This window comes from Hylobates moloch, unplaced genomic scaffold (assembly GCF_009828535.3).
Source record: "Hylobates moloch isolate HMO894 unplaced genomic scaffold, HMol_V3 SCAFFOLD_14, whole genome shotgun sequence".
Taxonomy (NCBI): domain Eukaryota; kingdom Metazoa; phylum Chordata; class Mammalia; order Primates; family Hylobatidae; genus Hylobates; species Hylobates moloch.
In genome coordinates this window covers 48,476,509-48,493,913 of record NW_026652289.1, presented here as the reverse complement: position 1 = coordinate 48,493,913, position 17,405 = coordinate 48,476,509, and the positions used below count along the sequence as shown (strand labels likewise).

General features: G+C 38.5%; 1 protein-coding gene across 2 annotated transcripts in view; it reads right to left on the bottom strand.

Moving 5' to 3' along the window:
- Window positions 1-17,405, bottom strand: part of CTXND1 (cortexin domain containing 1) — a 194,844-nt gene that overhangs the window by 152,452 nt on the left and 24,987 nt on the right. For both annotated transcript variants that reach the window (XM_058427833.1, XM_058427834.1), the window contains exon 3: window positions 37-144. The gene's annotated coding sequence lies outside the window, so the exon portion shown is untranslated. The remainder of the gene's footprint in view (window positions 1-36; window positions 145-17,405) is intronic.

Genomic DNA, 17,405 nt, shown 5'->3' with positions numbered 1-17,405 from the left:
GTCAACACCAGAGAATTTTATTCATCTTTCACTTACCTAATCTCAGCTTCATTATCTTTCTGTTCTTCTGTTCTGTCTCCTCTTATCTCTTCACCTCTTTTTCAGTGGTGGCTGTCCAAGAAGGGCTGTCCCTTTTTCATGAGGCTGTCCAAGAAGGGCAGAATGACCACCAAGAAGACACAAAATAATATTTTAGTGATATAACCAAGTTTTATAATCTGGTCTTAGTCTTGTTTATTCAGAAATACCTAGAATGAACCAGACATACATGTCACCAGAGAGACATATAGAGAAACCAGACCCTGGCTAATAAACTTAAAAGAAATAGACCTGATTAGACTAGATATTCCCATTATACTGAGCAACACATTCTGACCTAATAAACAAAATGTGTAAAGATTACTAGAGCACAGGTCTTCAAACTGCATTACTTGGAAAGCAGAATCTTTCCAAAGAGTGCATGGGCACAGCCTTAAAGGAACACATTTTCATGTTCTTAATTTTCTTATCTCGTCTAAAAATCATCTGCCCAAGAAATCTCCTACATCCCCAATAGCCCTTTCTCATTTTGATAAAGAAATATTTATCTATTAGCTATCCTAGCTCTTACCATGGTGCTTCTCCAGCATTACTAGATATTACCAAATTGTCTTCAATTGATTTTACTAGTTTATAGTTCTACCTAAGAACTGGCATTGTCAGTCTTTTTAATTTTTTAAACATGACAGGTGTGAAATAGTAGCATAATGTTGTTTTCATATGAATTTCCCTGATTATTAGAAATGTTGAGGATATTTTCACGTTTACTGGTATTCAGTGTTCTTCTATAAAATGATTTTTATACTGTGTACTCAACTTTTTATTGTTTTTTATTCTCATTTAGTATTAAGAGTTTCTTCATATATTCTTGATACTAATCCTGTGTTGGTTACACAAATATACATGTCTTTAAGCATTCAGGACTTCTATCTGTGCTCCTGGACAATTTCAATGTGCTAAAGTTTTAATAGAATCAAATTTATCAGACTTTTCCTTTCTGGCTTATGCTTTTTGATCTTCTTTAAAAAATACTTTCCATTCCCTAGGGCACAAGTATATTCTCCTATATTTACTTCTAGATATTGTGTTCCTTGCCTTTAATATCCTTAAGTCTTTAATTTACCTAGAATTGATCTTTAAGTATGGTATGAGATAAGAAAGATAAGTGAATAACTAATAGTCTCATCATTCATTGAGTAATCATCCTTTCCCCCACTCATTTGTAATGACATCCTTATTGTAGATCAAAATTTCTGTAGTGTGTGCTTGCTTCTAAGCTCTCTATTCTGTATAATTTGGGGAAGTTTGGTCTATTTATATACCAATATTATGATTTCTTAACTATTACCATTTTAAAGTAAATGTTGACTTCCAGTTGGGTGAATCCAAACATTTTGTTCTGTAAAAACTTTTTGGGTACTCTTTATACATATACTGTGAGAGTTAGCTTTTTAGGTCCCACCTCCCTCTAAAAAAGTCCCTGATGGAATTGCGATTGATACCATATTGAATTTATAGATAGATTTTGGGAAATGGCTATCTTTATTTTTAATTTTTAATTTTTGGAGATGGAGTCTTACTAAGTAGTCCAGGCTAGACTCAACTCCTAGGCTCAAATGTTCCCTGCCTTAGCCTCCTGAGTTGATGGGACTACAGGCCCAGGTTACCACGCCCAGATGTCGTCTTTAAAATATGGAGTTATTTTCCATCCAAGGACACAATCTAATTCTCCATTTACTTAAGATGTTCCTAATATTTTTCAATGAAGATTTTTTAAAGTTTTCTAAGAGATCTTGGACACCTTTATTGATATTTAAAATGTGTGTGTGGGGTGCCATTGTAAATCACACTATCTTACAAATTATTCTTCGTGGCAGCTTTTTAAAAATGACTGTACATTCTCCTTCATGTCTCCGTTTGAGAGATGGAGACTAATTCTTGTTGCCTTTGCTCTGGGATGGCTTTAACACTTGCTTTTAACAAGTAGGTTATGGCAGAAGTGATGCTGTATGACTTCTGAGGCAAAGTCAGAGAAGGCCATGCAGCTTTCTCCCAGTTTTCTTGGAATGCCCATTTTCTGCAGTCTCCCTCTCAGATGTTTCATATAATAACTCAACCACCATGCTGTGAGAAGTGTAAGCCCTATGGAAAGGTTACCAATAGGTGCTCCTGTCAACAACCCCAGCTGAACTCATCTCCAGGCACAGCAGGACACATGTGAATTAGAAAACTATCCTAGAAAAGGATCCTCCATGCCAATGGACCTCTTCCAATCCTGCACTCCTAGCTATTTGAGATTTCTGCAGTAAATCCTCATACATCATAAAGCAAAGAAGAGCCATTTTCATTCTCCCATTTTTACAAACTTCTGGCCCACAGATTCTGTCAACATTATCAAATTTTTGTTCTTTTATATCATTAAATTTAGATAATTTTGACACAGTAACAATAATCAGAACATTCTCTACTGCCATTATAGACATGCAACTTAATTTTGTACATTTATCTCATATTTAGCAACTGTGTTAAACTCTCATTCATTCTAGAAGTTGGTTTTGGGTGTTTGATATCAGGAGTCACCATGCTTTTTCTTAACAACCCAGACAAGAAATATATTAGGTTTGTGGGCCACATGGTTTTTTGTTAAAACTGCTCAACTGCTTTTGTGGTGTGAAATCAGACACAGACAATATGTAAAAAAAGTGGGCATGGCTGTGTTCCATTGAACATTTACAGAAAGAGGAGCTCCTTGGGCTAAGTTTGATGATACTTTTTAAATATAGATTATTATTTATTTGTGGTTAATGACAGCTGTGTTTCTTCCTTTCCAGTCAATAGTCAATCTGATAACAGGATGTACCTTTTCAATGGAGGCAAAAATTGGTTATTCAATGGGGAATAAAAATAATCTTGGATATTACAGTTGTTGTGACCTATAAAGGGCTACAGTACATATACATGTGTACAGTATTTCTGTGGTATAAAATTATCAGGGGAGGAGTGGCAATTATTGGAAAAGAAATGCCTAAAAAGGCTCCTTAGGGAAGCAATAACTTTTTAAAAAATGTTACAATTCACTGCTCTGGGGTTAACATCATCCAGTACCATGTCAATAGAAATAGTAAATCAAGCAAGCCATCTTATCTTATTACTAACTTTAAAAATAATGCTTTTTTTTTTTTTAACTAGTATGGTACCTAGATGGTATCTAGCTAACTGGATATGACACTAGCTAGCTGGTATCACACAAACTCTCTCACAAGGAACAACTATAAATGCTATAAAATAATAATATTTTTGCAAACTGTTTCAAGCCATGAGATAACCATTAAGGCAATGAGGACTTGAGGGATTAAAAGCTTAAAAGCCTGAAGGCAGGGAAACTCAGAAAAGCGAGCCTGATATATAGCTCATATTTTCCAGTCTTCAGCAACAGCCCAGAGGCTGAGAAGCTCAACAGAGCCTTTAACAGCCTCCAAAAGCTAAGGAGACAAATATAAAAGCTCCATTCTGCTAAGGACAGGCAGTCCTGCATTTTACTAAGGACAGGCAGGCTTTCAACTCCAATCCTTGAAAGTAGTAGAAAGGGAAAATTGGAAACATACCAGACCTCACACTGTCTGAAATACAGCTTCTAATTGTAGGAGAACTGTTTTGCCATGGCACCCTGTGACCTTTTGTGCTTTCACTTAGGCCATAGATGCGAGGGTCAACCCCAGACTGATCCAAGTATTGGCAGAACACCTCGAGATCCTCCCAGGAACATGGCAAGATGGGCAATCTTGTGAGGAGCTGTCATGGATCATTTCCCACGTGCCTCTCTGTCTTGTGGGAGGCTACCACAAGGCAGTTTCTGATTTGCCTCTCTGGTTCTAACAAGACATGAGACTTTCTGCCTCTCCTCCCTCCTTGAATACAGTTTGCAGGCTATAAAACTGTTTAGCTGCCATACGGAATTGGGTCTTCCACAACAAAGCTCCCTATAACTCATGTTGCCTATCATCTGGCCCCTTTGGATCAAAGACATTCTATGGGACATGGGGAACTGACAGCATGTGATCTTGTTAATGATAGCTGTGTTTCTTCCTTTCCAATATTCAATCTAGTATTAGGGCATGCATTTTCAGTGGAGGCAAAAATTAGTTCATCTAGAGGCTCCAGGAGGGAAATATGCATTTCCAAATTGCCTCTGGTTGTTAACAGAATTAATTTCATTACAGCTGTATGGCTGAGGTCCTTAGTTTTTGCTACCTGTTAGCCAGACTGCTCTCAGCTCCTAGAGGCTAGTCTTAGGTCCCTGCCTCATTGTCCCCTCTACTGGACCTCTTATATTTCAAATCTCTTTTTCAGGAAGGGCTCAGATTTTAAAGGCTCTCTTGATTAGGCCACACTTTCTCAGATAATATTCCCTTTAATTATCCCCAAAAGATTGATGTAGTTTATTACTTACACAGGCAGCATGAATAATTCAAAAGTCAACTGACTAGTAACATTATCATAGAAGATATTGATCATATTCATAGGCTCTTCCCACACTGAAAGGATATTCTCTGACCACACTGGAATGAAATTACAAACCATTCACAGAGGAAATTTGGGAAATTCATAAATATGTATTAATTAGGCAATGCACGCCTAAATAATCAATGGGTCAAAGAACAAATCAAAAGGGAAATCGGAGACTACTTTGAGATGAATGAAAATGAAAACACAATATACCAAAACTTATGGAGTACATCTAAAAAAGTGCTTAAAGGGAAATTTATAGCTGTAAATGCCCATATAAAAGAACAGAACAATTTCAAATCAACAATCTAAACTTCCACCTTAAAACACTGGAAAAAGTATTAGACCCCAAACTCGTAACATGCAGAATATAGAAAAATAATAAAAATTAGAATGAAAATAAAATAGAGAACAAGAAAATAGCAGAAAAAATCAACAAAACCAAAATATGTTTCTTTGAAAAGATTGACAAAATTGACAAACCTTTAAGTAGACACTGAAAGGAGAGAGAAAGTTCAAATGACTATAATCAGAAATGAAAGAGGAAACATTATACTGACCTTACATAAATAAAAAGGATCACAAAAGAATACTATAAACAATTATATGCCCCCAAGTTAGGTGAAATAGACAAGTTCCTTAAAAAAAAAAAAAAAAGAAAACCTCCACAAACTATCAAGATTGATTCAAAAGGACTAGAAAGTCTGAATAGACCTATAACAAGTACAGAGATTGAATTAGTAATCAGAAACTTTCTTTGAAGAAGAGCCCAGGACTAGGTGCTTCACTGGTTAATTCTACCAAACAAGTAAAGAAGAATTAACACCATCTTGTTAAAAAAACAGAAGAAGAGAAAACAGTTCTCAACATATTCTATGAAGCCAGTACTACCCTGATAACAAAACTGACAAAGACATCACATAAAAATAAAACTATATACCTAGATTTATTATAAATATAAATGCAAAAATCCTGCACAAAATATTAGCAACATTTATAAGCAAATCTAGCAACATTTAAAACGTGATCAAATTGGATTTATCCTAGGAATGCAAGCTTGGTCCAAACTGTGAAAATCAATCAATGTAATAAACCACATTAACAGGATGAAGAAAAAAAAAATCACATAATCATCTCAATTGATGTGGAAAAAAGCATTTGACAAAACCCAGTACTCAACAAACTGGGAATAGAAGGCAACTTCCTCATCTTAATAAAGGACGTCTTTGAAAAACACCCACAGATATCATACTTAATGCTAAAAGATGGAGAGCTTTCCTGCTAATATCTGATATATTTTTACCACTTCTATTCAATACTGTATTGGAAGTTCTAGGCAGGGCAATTAGGCAAGGAAAAGACATCCTGCCTGGAAAGAAAGAATTAAGACTGTCTCTATTTGCAGATTATACAATTTTATATGTAGAAAATCCTAAATGATCCAAAAAACAACTATTCGAGCTAATAAACAAGATCAGTAACGTTGCTGGATTAAAGATCAATATACACAAATTATTTATACTTCCATAAACTTGGAACTTGGAGGATTCACACTTTCTGACTTCAAAATGTACTACAAAGCTACAGTAAACAAGATACAGTAGCATTGGCATAAGGCTAGACATATAGATCAATAGAATTGAATTGAGACCTCAGAAATAAACCCAAACATTTATGGTCAATTGATTTTTGACAAGGGTGCCAAAAAAATTCAATGAGGAAAGGTAGTCATTCAGCAAATGATGCTGCTACAATTAGATATCTACATACCAAAGTAATTGGACCCCTACCTCATACAGTATTCACAAATTAACTCAAAATGGATCAAAGTCTTAAATGTAAGAGCTAAAATTATTAAATGATTAGAAGAAAATTTAGGTGTACAGCTTTGTGATCTTGAATTATGCAACAATTTCTTAGATAAAAAAGCAAACAAAATACTTAAAAATTGAGAGTCATCAAAATTAAAAACTTTTGTGCTTCCAAAGACTCCATCAAGAAAGTAGAAAGACAACCGACCCCTTGAATGGAAGAAAATATTTTCAAATCACATACTGTTAAATGTCTAGTATTCAGCATATATAAAGAAGTCCTGCAACTTATAGTGGTATTACTCACAACAGTAAAGAGTAGAAACAACCCAAATATCTGTTGTGGTAGGCTGAAATATGCCACCTCCTCGAATGGTATTCACACAAAGTACCCAGACATGTTAACATTACTTTGTTTGGAAAAAGGTTCTTTGAAGATATGATTAAGGTAAGAATCTTGAGATAATCCTGGATTATACAGGAGGCCCCTAAATCCAATGACAAGTGACTTCATAAGAGAAAAGCAGAGAAAGAGATATGAATCACGTAGAAGAGGAGGAGGAAGAGAAACAAAGACCCAGAGGAGAAGGAGAATGTGAAGATGGAGCAGTGAGAGATGAAGGCGCAAACCAAGGAATGCCAGCATCCGCCAGAAACTGGAAGGCAAGGAATGGAGCCTCTCCTAAAACCATCAGAGAGGACGTCCCCTTTCTGACACCTTGATTCTGGACTCTGGCCTCCAAAACTAAGAGATAATGAATTTCCGTTTTTGTAAGTCACCAAGTTTGTGGTAATTTGTTACAACAGCCACAGGAAACAAATACGCCCATGAACTGAAGATTGAATCAATAAAATGAGGTACTTTCATATAATGGAATACTATTCAGCCATAACAAGAAATGAAGTACTGGTTCACGCTATAATGTGGATGAACCTTGAAAACATTATGCTAAGTGAAAGAAACCAGTCGTGAAAGACTACATATTATATGATTCCATCTACATAAATATCCAGGATAGGCAAATTTTATAGGACAGAAAGTACATTAATGGTTTCCAGGAGCTGGGGGGAAGGGATAACGCGGAGTGACACTAATAGGTATGGTGTCCTTTTGGGGGGAGATAAAAATATTCTAGAATACTGGGAATGTTTTCACTACTTTGTGGATAAACTTAATACTACAACCACTTAATCGTACACTTTAAAAGGACGTCTTCTATGATAAGTTAATTATATCTAAAATTTTAAAAAAGTGAAGCACTAAATCCAGCCCATACTCAAGGGCAGGGGAATTAATACCTACTTCCAAAAGATGGTATATCAGAGAAATTGTGGACATATTTCTAAAGCCACCAGTAACTACTCTCTGTCTACAACTTATTTTCATTCCTCATACATGCAAAATACCACTTCCCAAGGCCCCACAAAGCCTCATCTCATATGTCCAGCAATGACATATGTCACCCAAATGTCCAGCAATACACACTTAAATGCATATAGCAGAACTACAGAAGCCAAAGCAAAAGACAGCATTCTAAAAGAATCAGAAGAAAAGACACGTTGCCTTCAAAGAAGGATATAAACAGAACCAAAGACAAAAACCACATGATTATCTCAATAGATGCAGAAAAGGCCTTTGACAAAATTCAACAACCCTTCATGCTAAAAACTGTCAATAAATTAGGTATTGATGGGATGTATCTCAAAATAATAAGAGCTATCTATGACAAACCCACAGCCAATATCATACTGAATGGGCAAAAACTGGAAGCATTCCCTCTGAAAACTGGCACAAGACAGGGATGCCCTCTCTCACCACTCCTATTCAACACAGTGCTGGAAGTTCTGGCCAGAGCGATCAGGCAGGAGAAGGAAATAAAGGGTATTCAATTAGGAAAAGAGGAAGTCAAATTGTCCCTGTTTGCAGATGACATGATTGTATATCTAGAAAACCCCATTGTCTCAGCCCAAAATCTCCTTAAGCTGATTAGCAACTTCAGCAAAGTCTCAGCATACAAAATCAATGTACAAAAATCACAAGCATTCTTGTACACCAATCACAGACAAACAGAGAGCCAAATCATGAGTGAACTCCCATTCACAATTGCTTCAAAGAGAATAAAATACCTAGGAATCCAACTTACAAGGGATGTGAAGGACCTCTTCAAGGAGAACTACAAACCACTGCTCAATGAAATAAAAGAGGATACAAACAAATGGAAGAACATTCCATGCTCATGGGTTGGAAGAATCAATATCGTGAAAATGGCCATACTGCCCAAGGTCATTTATAGATTCAATGCCATCCCCATCAAGCTACCAATGACTTTCTTCACAGAATTGGAAAAAACTACTTTAAAGTTCATATGGAACCAAAAAAGAGCCCGCATCACCAAGTCAATCCTAAGCCAAAAGAACAAAGCTGGAGGCATCATGCTACCTGACTTTAAACTATACTACAAGGCCACAGTAACCAAAACAGCATGGTATTGGTACCACAACAGAGACATAGATCAATGGAACAGAACAGAGCCCTCAGAAATGATGCCGCATATCTACAACTATCTGATCTTTGACAAACCTGACAAAAACAAGCAATGGGGAAAGGATTCCCTATTTAATAAATGGTGCTGGGAAAACTGGCTAGCCATATGTAGAAAGCTGAAACTGGATCCCTTCCTTACACCTTATACAAAAATTAATTCAAGATGGATTAAAGACTTAAATGTTAGACCTAAAACCATTAAAATCCTACAAGAAAACCTAGGCAATACCATTCAGGACATAGGCGTGGGCAAGGACTTCATGTCTAAAACACCAAAAGCAATGGCAACAAAAGCCAAAATTGACAAATGGGATCTCATTAAACTAAAGAGCTTCTGCACAGCAAAAGAAACTACCATCAGAGTGAACAGGCAACCTACAGAATGGGAGACAATTTTTGCAACCTACTCATCTGACAAAGGGCTAATATCCAGAATCTACAATGAACTCAAACAAATTTACAAGAAAAAAACAAACAACCCCATCAAAAAGTGGGCGAAGGACATGAACAGACACTTCTCAAAAGAAGACATTTATGCAGCCAAAAAACACATGAAGAAATGCTCATCATCACTGGCCATCAGAGAAATGCAAATCAAAACCACAGTGAGATACCATCTCATACCAGTTAGAATGGCCATCATTAAAAAAGCAGGAAACAACAGGTGCTGGAGAGGATGTGGAGAAATAGGAACACTTTTACACGGTTTGTGGGACTGTAAGCTAGTTCAACCACTGTGGAAGTCAGTGTGGCGATTCCTCAGGGATCTAGAACTAGAAATACCATTTGACCCAGCCATCCCATTACTGGGTATATACCCAAAGGACTATAAATCATGCTGCTATAAAGACACATGCACACGTATGTTTATTGCAGCACTATTCACAATAGCAAAGACTTGGAACCAACCCAAATGTCCAACAACAATAGACTGGATTAAGAAAATGTGGCACATATACACCATGGAATACTATGCAGCCATAAAAAATGATGAGTTCGTGTTCTTTGTAGGGACATGGATGAAACTGGAAAACATCATTCTCAGTAAACTATCACAAGGACAAAAAACCAAACACCGCATGTTCTCACTCATAGGTGGGAATTGAACAATGAGATCTCATGGACACAGGAAGGGGAACGTCACACTCCGGGGACTGTTGTGGGGTGGGGGGAGGGGGGAGGGACAGCATTAGGAGATATACCTAATGCTAAATGACGAGTTAATGGGTGCAGGAAATCAACATGGCACATGGATACATATGTAACAAACCTGCACATTGTGCACATGTACCCTAAAACCTAAAGTATAATTTAAAAAAATAAAAATAAAATAAAATATAGTATTACCTAGAAAAAAAATGTTTGAGAAGTACTTAGAAATAATTTTTGGAATTTTAGGTCTGGAGACTATAATATCACTTTCTTTTTTCTTTTTTTTTTTTTTGAGACAGAGTTTCGCTGTTGTTGCCCAGGCTGGAGTGCAATGGCGTGATCTCTGGCTCACTGCAAGCTCTGCCTCCTGGGTTCAAGCCATTCTCTTGCCTCAGCCTCCCAAGTAGCTGGGATTACAGGCATCAGCCACCATGCCCAGCTAATTTTGTATTTTTAGCAGAGATGGGGTTTCTCCATGTTGGTCAGAGTGGTCTCGAACTCCCAACCTCAGGTGATCTGCCCGCCTCGGCCTCCCAAAGTGCTGGGATTACAGGCATAAGCCACCGCGCCCGGCCCAATATTACTTTCTTAATCTGCCATATTTAAAGGATATAAGGTTCCATCATATGTCAATTAAAACAAACCTGTTGGTCATCTTCTATTTATCCATATCCTTTATAACTTTCATCTAGGAAATATGTCTGATTCTGAAATATAATTTTATTGAAAATCTCAAAATTATACTTATGTCACTGTTCATGGATTTATCTGTACTTGGTGTTAATTTATCCATGCAGTACTTTATATTAAAATCATATATGTAGTATTATATAAATAATACATATTTTGAATATTTTTAAACTTTAAATGGTGTAATTTTTTATATATTTCTGCTACTTCTTTTTTTAAAAAACAAACATCCCACCAGAACCCATATTTAATAACATGCAAATAAAATAAGAATATTTTCAGAATGATTTAAAGCAAGCAGGAAAGGATCTGACATACTTGAATTGAAAGGATAAACATTTAAAAATTGCAAATAATTTTATCAAGCAGAAATGGTTTCTTTTGAAAGAAAAATAGGCAGGGATACTAAAATATTAAACTGATATAGTTTCCAAAGTAATCCAATAAAACAAAAATCCCCCTATGCATGCTTAAGCATAGAACATTCTTTGAAAGCTACACAGCAAAAATTCATGAGAATAATATTTTATTCATAGTTTTCCTTTTCAACTATTCTTTGAATAGCTCTTGTACACATACAACAGAACTACAAGCTCATCAATAATTAGTTTCAGTTTTTATGTATAGATTGTAATTATTGAAGCAATTATGAGAGGAAATCTGAGGCCACAATATTAACACCAAATGAGAAACATAGTGGGTTGTTCCCCATATTGATATCAGGGAGAGCAATTGAGTTGTGTCTTTATCCAACATAAAAATTACTTGATGCTGAGTAATTATAATGAACAATTTTAGTTTGGAACCTAATTTCTACTGGTATTAAAGATTCAGATATCGTAACAGGGAGAAAATAGTCATCACTAATAGTGTAAGCTGTTTTTTTTGTTTCCCTTTTAGGAACTTTCCACTATTTTTCCCTCAACTTTCTCAAGTTCTGACAAAAGATACTTAAATTTGCAATATTTTAAACTTATTTTAAGCATACACAATCTTGATATTAGAAGTTTATCCATTTAATGATAATGCGTACAATACTCAGTTAATCATTTTTCTATCCTCATCATGCTCCCAAAGGTTATCCAATAAAAAAATTCCCGACTATAATGACAGAGAAATTTACATTAAGAAAATAAGCAGTGAGAAAAAAAATTACATATCTGAGAATAAAGATCACAAGACATAAAAGTTTCTCTGAAATTAAAAAAAATATATTTAGGCCACAGATTTAAGGAACCATATGGGAATGACTTGCAATTCATTTTATGTAAACAGAGAAGACAACATTTATTGGCACAATTTAATATGTAGATTAGTTTCTGCATAAATAGTTTTGAGTTACGTGATTGGTATATCAAAGAGAGATAAATATAATTTTAGTAGATGCCCTGAAGTTTGGAAAGGTCTTCTGTGAGTGACATATTTGCTTATTTGCTGTTTAATAGCAAATTCAAGGTCTGATGATGTGACATGTGATAAGAGTCTTCAAATGCCTCATCCCAGGCAGCCTACTGTACCCCTCTGGTCTGCCTTCCCCTCTGGTCTGGGCTATCAGCTGCATAATTTAGTTGCCCGTTAAGTGGGAATCAAATCTGCGTCATTAAGGAGCCCCGGGTCATAATAAGCCTTCATTACTTTGCTTATAGCAGAGTGTGGCTTTATTTTGAATTGGACCACTGATTAATGCTGTCCAGCTCCTGTTATACTGATGAGATCATTATTTAACCTTACACCTTCTGAGGCTATCAGTTACAAATCAGAGAAGGCTTGCCTTGCATTCCCTTGCCAGAAAAATCTATTTTCTTTGGGAGTTCCAGAAGCCAACTTTGTCCCAGGTCTTACAACAAAATTTCCTACTCTCTGCCCCACCTGCAAGGCTGGCCTCACAGTAAACAGCCAGCCTTGGTCTCGGCCACCAGGGCCTTTGCAGCAAAGATGTGCCCAGGGGAGAAAAATTCAATTTGTACTTTTCACTCGACTTTATATTTGTGACATGCATCCACAGGCATAATTTATTTACTGTCACTGCTAAATATTTATTTTTAGTAGTTATGTAACAATTTAGTTATCCATTTGCCTATTCACAAACAAACATTGGTGAGTTTTTGGTATTACAATGTTGCCAGGAACACTTGTGTACTTGTCCTCTGGTGCACTTGTGTAAAGACTTCTCCAGGGCATATGTCTATGGGTGGAATTGCTGGTTGCAAGTTATGCACATCTCCAGCTTTACTGGATATGGCTGGATTGCTCTCAAAATTGTTTCCTTCAGGGTCTCAAAGTGGCTACAACGGGTCCAGAAGTCACATTCAAACACTACAACAGCCAAAAGAAAAGAAACAGTTTCTTCTGGTTCCTCTTCTTAAGAATGAGAAAACCTTTCTCAAATAGCTTCCAACAGACTTTGCTTCAAGACTATTTGCTGGGATGAAGTCTTACACTCATTCTTAAGGCAGACATTGGCAAATCAAACCCCATAGACCACCAAGTTTTCTCAACATCGGCACTCTTAACGTTTTGGGGCAGATAAGTCTTTGTTGGAGTGCTTTCCTGTGCATTGCAGGATGTTAAACATCTTCCCTGGCTTCTACCCATAAGATAGATGCCAGTAGCACCTCCCCAGATGTGACAACTAAAAACGTTGCTAGATATTGCCAATGTCACCTTAGTGGGGGAGGGGAATAGCCTCTCATGAAGAACCACTGGCTTAGTCTGATTATTTGGTAAGAAATAGATGGTGGGAATTCAACCACTGTGAACACTACAGACCCAGCGCTGGGTCAGTGCAGGATGCAAATGAACCTTCCAGAACCCTGTGTTAAAATGCCTCCACACTGAACACCACTGCTTCTGCTAAATACTTCTTCCTAGGAAGTGTTAGACCCGTAGCTGTTTCTGCTTTTAGCCTGGCAGAGGATTAATTCCAGAATCTAGTGAGTGGCAGAAGGTACTCACAGAAATGAAACCACTTCAATTTTGCAGTTGTAGGACAGCAAGCTACTCAAGTCATCACAATATAGGCTTTTATTTCATTTTCAGGTCAAAATGCGATTGAAAATCAGGTCCTTATTTCCCTTTAGGTCCTGGACTCTTTTAGATTCTTTTCTCCTAAGGTTCTTTAGAGAGCTTTGAAAATAATTGCTGAATGTCAAAACAAGATGTTCCCAGTTCCCCGCCCCCCCGCCACCCTCCCAATTTATATATAGCATGGGCTAATTTTCAGTCTTCTTTTTCAGTGACAGTGACATCCTGTTCCTAACAGGTGGCAGAGTTACAGTCAGCTTCTTTGCAGTTATGGAACCATTATTTTAGGGCACATCCAGCCCTCCTAATTTATTTTATTAAATGAGGAGAAGACTCATCCCAGAGGGCTGTCATAGCAGGTAGGTGAACTTTGGCTAGCTTGGCTTCTTGTGTCCCCTGGGCTTCCATATACTTGTAAACTCTGGGGAAGACTATTTGCTCCAGATGACACTGAATGGGGAACCCTCACATAGATCATTCCAGCTCTTCTTTCTCTCTGAGTGCCCTCCCTGATCATACTGAAGATTCAGAACACTCATATTCAGCACAAGCTGCAGTAGATACTTTTTTAAGAGGCAAAGGACCCACTCTTACATGCACACACAATCCTCCCCTTTTTTCCGCCACTCCTCACACTAGCCCAAGTCAAGATGTTTCTGAGCTCCTGCTGTATTCCCAGCCCTGTGCTCTGGGAATAAGATTTGGTCTCAGCTCTCAAGGAACTCATGGAGTGGAGGGAGAGACCCCTGATGACAGTGCAAGGCAAGGTTCATCAAATACGAAAAGCAGGTGCTATGGGCATACTGAGGAAGGAGAGCTCCATGCCTAGGGTTCTCGGAACCAATGCTGGGTGTGGTTGAAAGAGAAATGGATTTGGGACTGATGGGTTTAACTCACAGCCCTCCCTCCTCCAGCTTTGTGAATATATTGGTCCGTTCTCACACCGCTATAAAGATACTACCTGAGACTGGGTAATTTATAAACAACAGAGGTGTAATTGGCTCACAGTTCTGCATGGCTAGAGGGCCTCAGGAAACTTACAATCATGGCAGAAGGTGAAGCAAGGCACCTTCTTTACGAGGCGACAGGAGAAAGAGAGTGCAGGAGAAACTGCCACTTTTAAACCATCAGATCTCACAAGAACTCCCTCACTATCACGAGAACAGTATGGGGAAAACTGCCCCCATGATCCAATCATCTCCCATCAGGTCCCTCACAAGACACCTGGGGATTACAATTTGAGATGAGATTGTGGTGGGGACACAGAGCCAAACAGTATAAGTGATCCTGAATGGAGTAGTTGGTGGTCATTTGACATTTTGATCCTTCTTTTTCTCATGTGCAAAGTGGTTACAGTAACACTTATTCATAAGGCTGATGTGTGGATGAAATGAAGTAATGGTTGTTAAAGTTCCCATTATGGTACTAGCTCAATAAAGTGATGTTCCATTTAAACTATGAGGTGAGGAGTTCCCTACCCCTGGGAAAATTCATGAAGTAGTTTGGCAGTGTGAGTAATGCTCATAATAATTACTAACACTTCTTCAACACTTAATCATGTGCCAGGCACTATTCTTACTTGTTCATTCATGCATTCTATAAATATTTACTAAGGACCTACTGCACGTTAGAGACGCATCTAGGAGTTGAAGACGGAGCAGAGAACAAGACACTCAAAGCCCCTGTCCTTACTGCCCTTACAGTCTGGTGCTAGAGACAATTTACGAATTGCTGTTTCAGGAGTAATAAGCAAGTATGAGAAAACTAAAGCAGTGTAACATGGCAGAGGGGGTCCAGTGGTACTGTTTTAAGGTGAGGTGTCCAGGGGGTCAGAGATGTACCAGAATTGAGATGGGTGAAGTATGCAGATATCAGGAGAATGATATCCAGCTCAGGGAGCACAAGGTTGTGGAGACAGCAAGGTGTCCCCTGAACTGGAGGCAGTCAGGCCAGCGTGGCTAAGGCAGAGAAAGCAATGGTGAGAGAGGAGGGAGATGAGGCCAGATAGGTGGGATGCTTTGGCCTTGGTAAGGACAGTGGATTCTACTGTAAATGTGGTGGGAGACCATTAGAAGATTGGAAGTAGAGGCTCGTGGGCTGCCTAGTAATTTCAAAGTGTCCCTCTGGCAGCAGTAAAGGGATTAAGGGTGGACACAGGGAGAGTGGAAGGGTCTGATGATGGCACAATCCAGGTGACCGGCTGCTGGCTTGGACTAGGGTTGTGATAGGAGAGGCGAGAAGAGGTCCAGTCTCCTGTGGGGTTGGATGTGGGGTGTGAGCAAAAGAGAGGAGGCAAAGGTTTTGGCCAGAGTAGCTGGGTGAAAGACAGTGCCACTAACCAGTAAGAGGAACCATCAGAGAAGAGGAGGTTTGGGAAGTGGAGAATCAAGGTTTCCGTACTGGCCACAATAAACTTAAGATTCTGTTAGACATAAAGACGTTGTGTAGGTGGTTGGAGATATGAAATGAGTTCAGTTAATAGGTGTTCACATACAAACTACTTAGTCCTCTTAAACTAAGATACGTACTCCTATTATGCTCATTTTATAGATGAGGAAACTGAGGCACAGTTTAAGAAAATTGAAACCCTTTGGTCCTTTCAGGACAAGGAGACATGATTCATGAATGGAGCAGGTGGAAGAAGAGAAAGATTGTCCCTATCAAGTCATTGGACACACCAGTTGGAGCAAAGCAGTGACTATTTGAAATGCTGACTCCAAAAAAGTAAGGGCACAGATGGGACTCACATGTTGGAGGTGAGGCCTGAAGGGAAGTGTTAGGGCCATGAGAGTGGACCCCCTCATGAATGGTGCCATCCTCATAGCAATAAGTGAGTTTTCACTCTATTAGTTCCCATGAGAGCTGACTGTTAAAAGAGAGCCTGGCATCTCCCCACCTGCCTTCTTTCTCACCTTGTTGTGATTTGCACATACTGGTGCCCTTTCCTCTTCCACCATGAGTGGAAGCAGACTGAAGCCATCACCAGAAGCAAATGCAGGTGCCTTGCTTCTTGTATGGGCAGCAGAACTGCAAGCCAAAGTAACCTCTTTCTTTATAAACTACCCAGCCTCAAGTATTCCTTCGCAGCAACACAAGTGTTCTAAGAAACTCCCCAACCCACAGCGTTTTTCAGGACTTAACATTGCCATCTAGCCCGCCAACGATCTTTGCCACCTCTCCAACGCCTTTCTCCTCTGTGGGTTCTGGGAAGGACCTGTTTACTGGGATGGCAGCCAAGAGGAGAAGGGAAAAGAGCTGTGGGATGGTCTCCATGGCCAAAACCCCCTAGAATGAGAAGCATTTTCTAAGATCCAGAAGCCCATGAGAGCACTGTTTACTTTAAGGCAAGCGGTCCCAAGAGAAGCAGGAAAGCTCATTAGTGAGGAGCTGGGTCTTCCTCAAGATCTATACTCCTTCCTCAAGGTCTTTATTCTCTGTTGAGGAAGAAATTCAAACCTGCTCAGCCCTGGCATCTCCCACCGGCATCTCCCAGACGCCTGAGCACGTCTGTGGCACTAAACTCACAGGAGCGAATAGTAGAAGAAATACGTCTTCCATTCTGCCCAAGCTCTGAAACCACCTTTTGTGTTTCCTATAAATGTATTCACTCTTTTCACTGGACAACCATGGAAACCAGT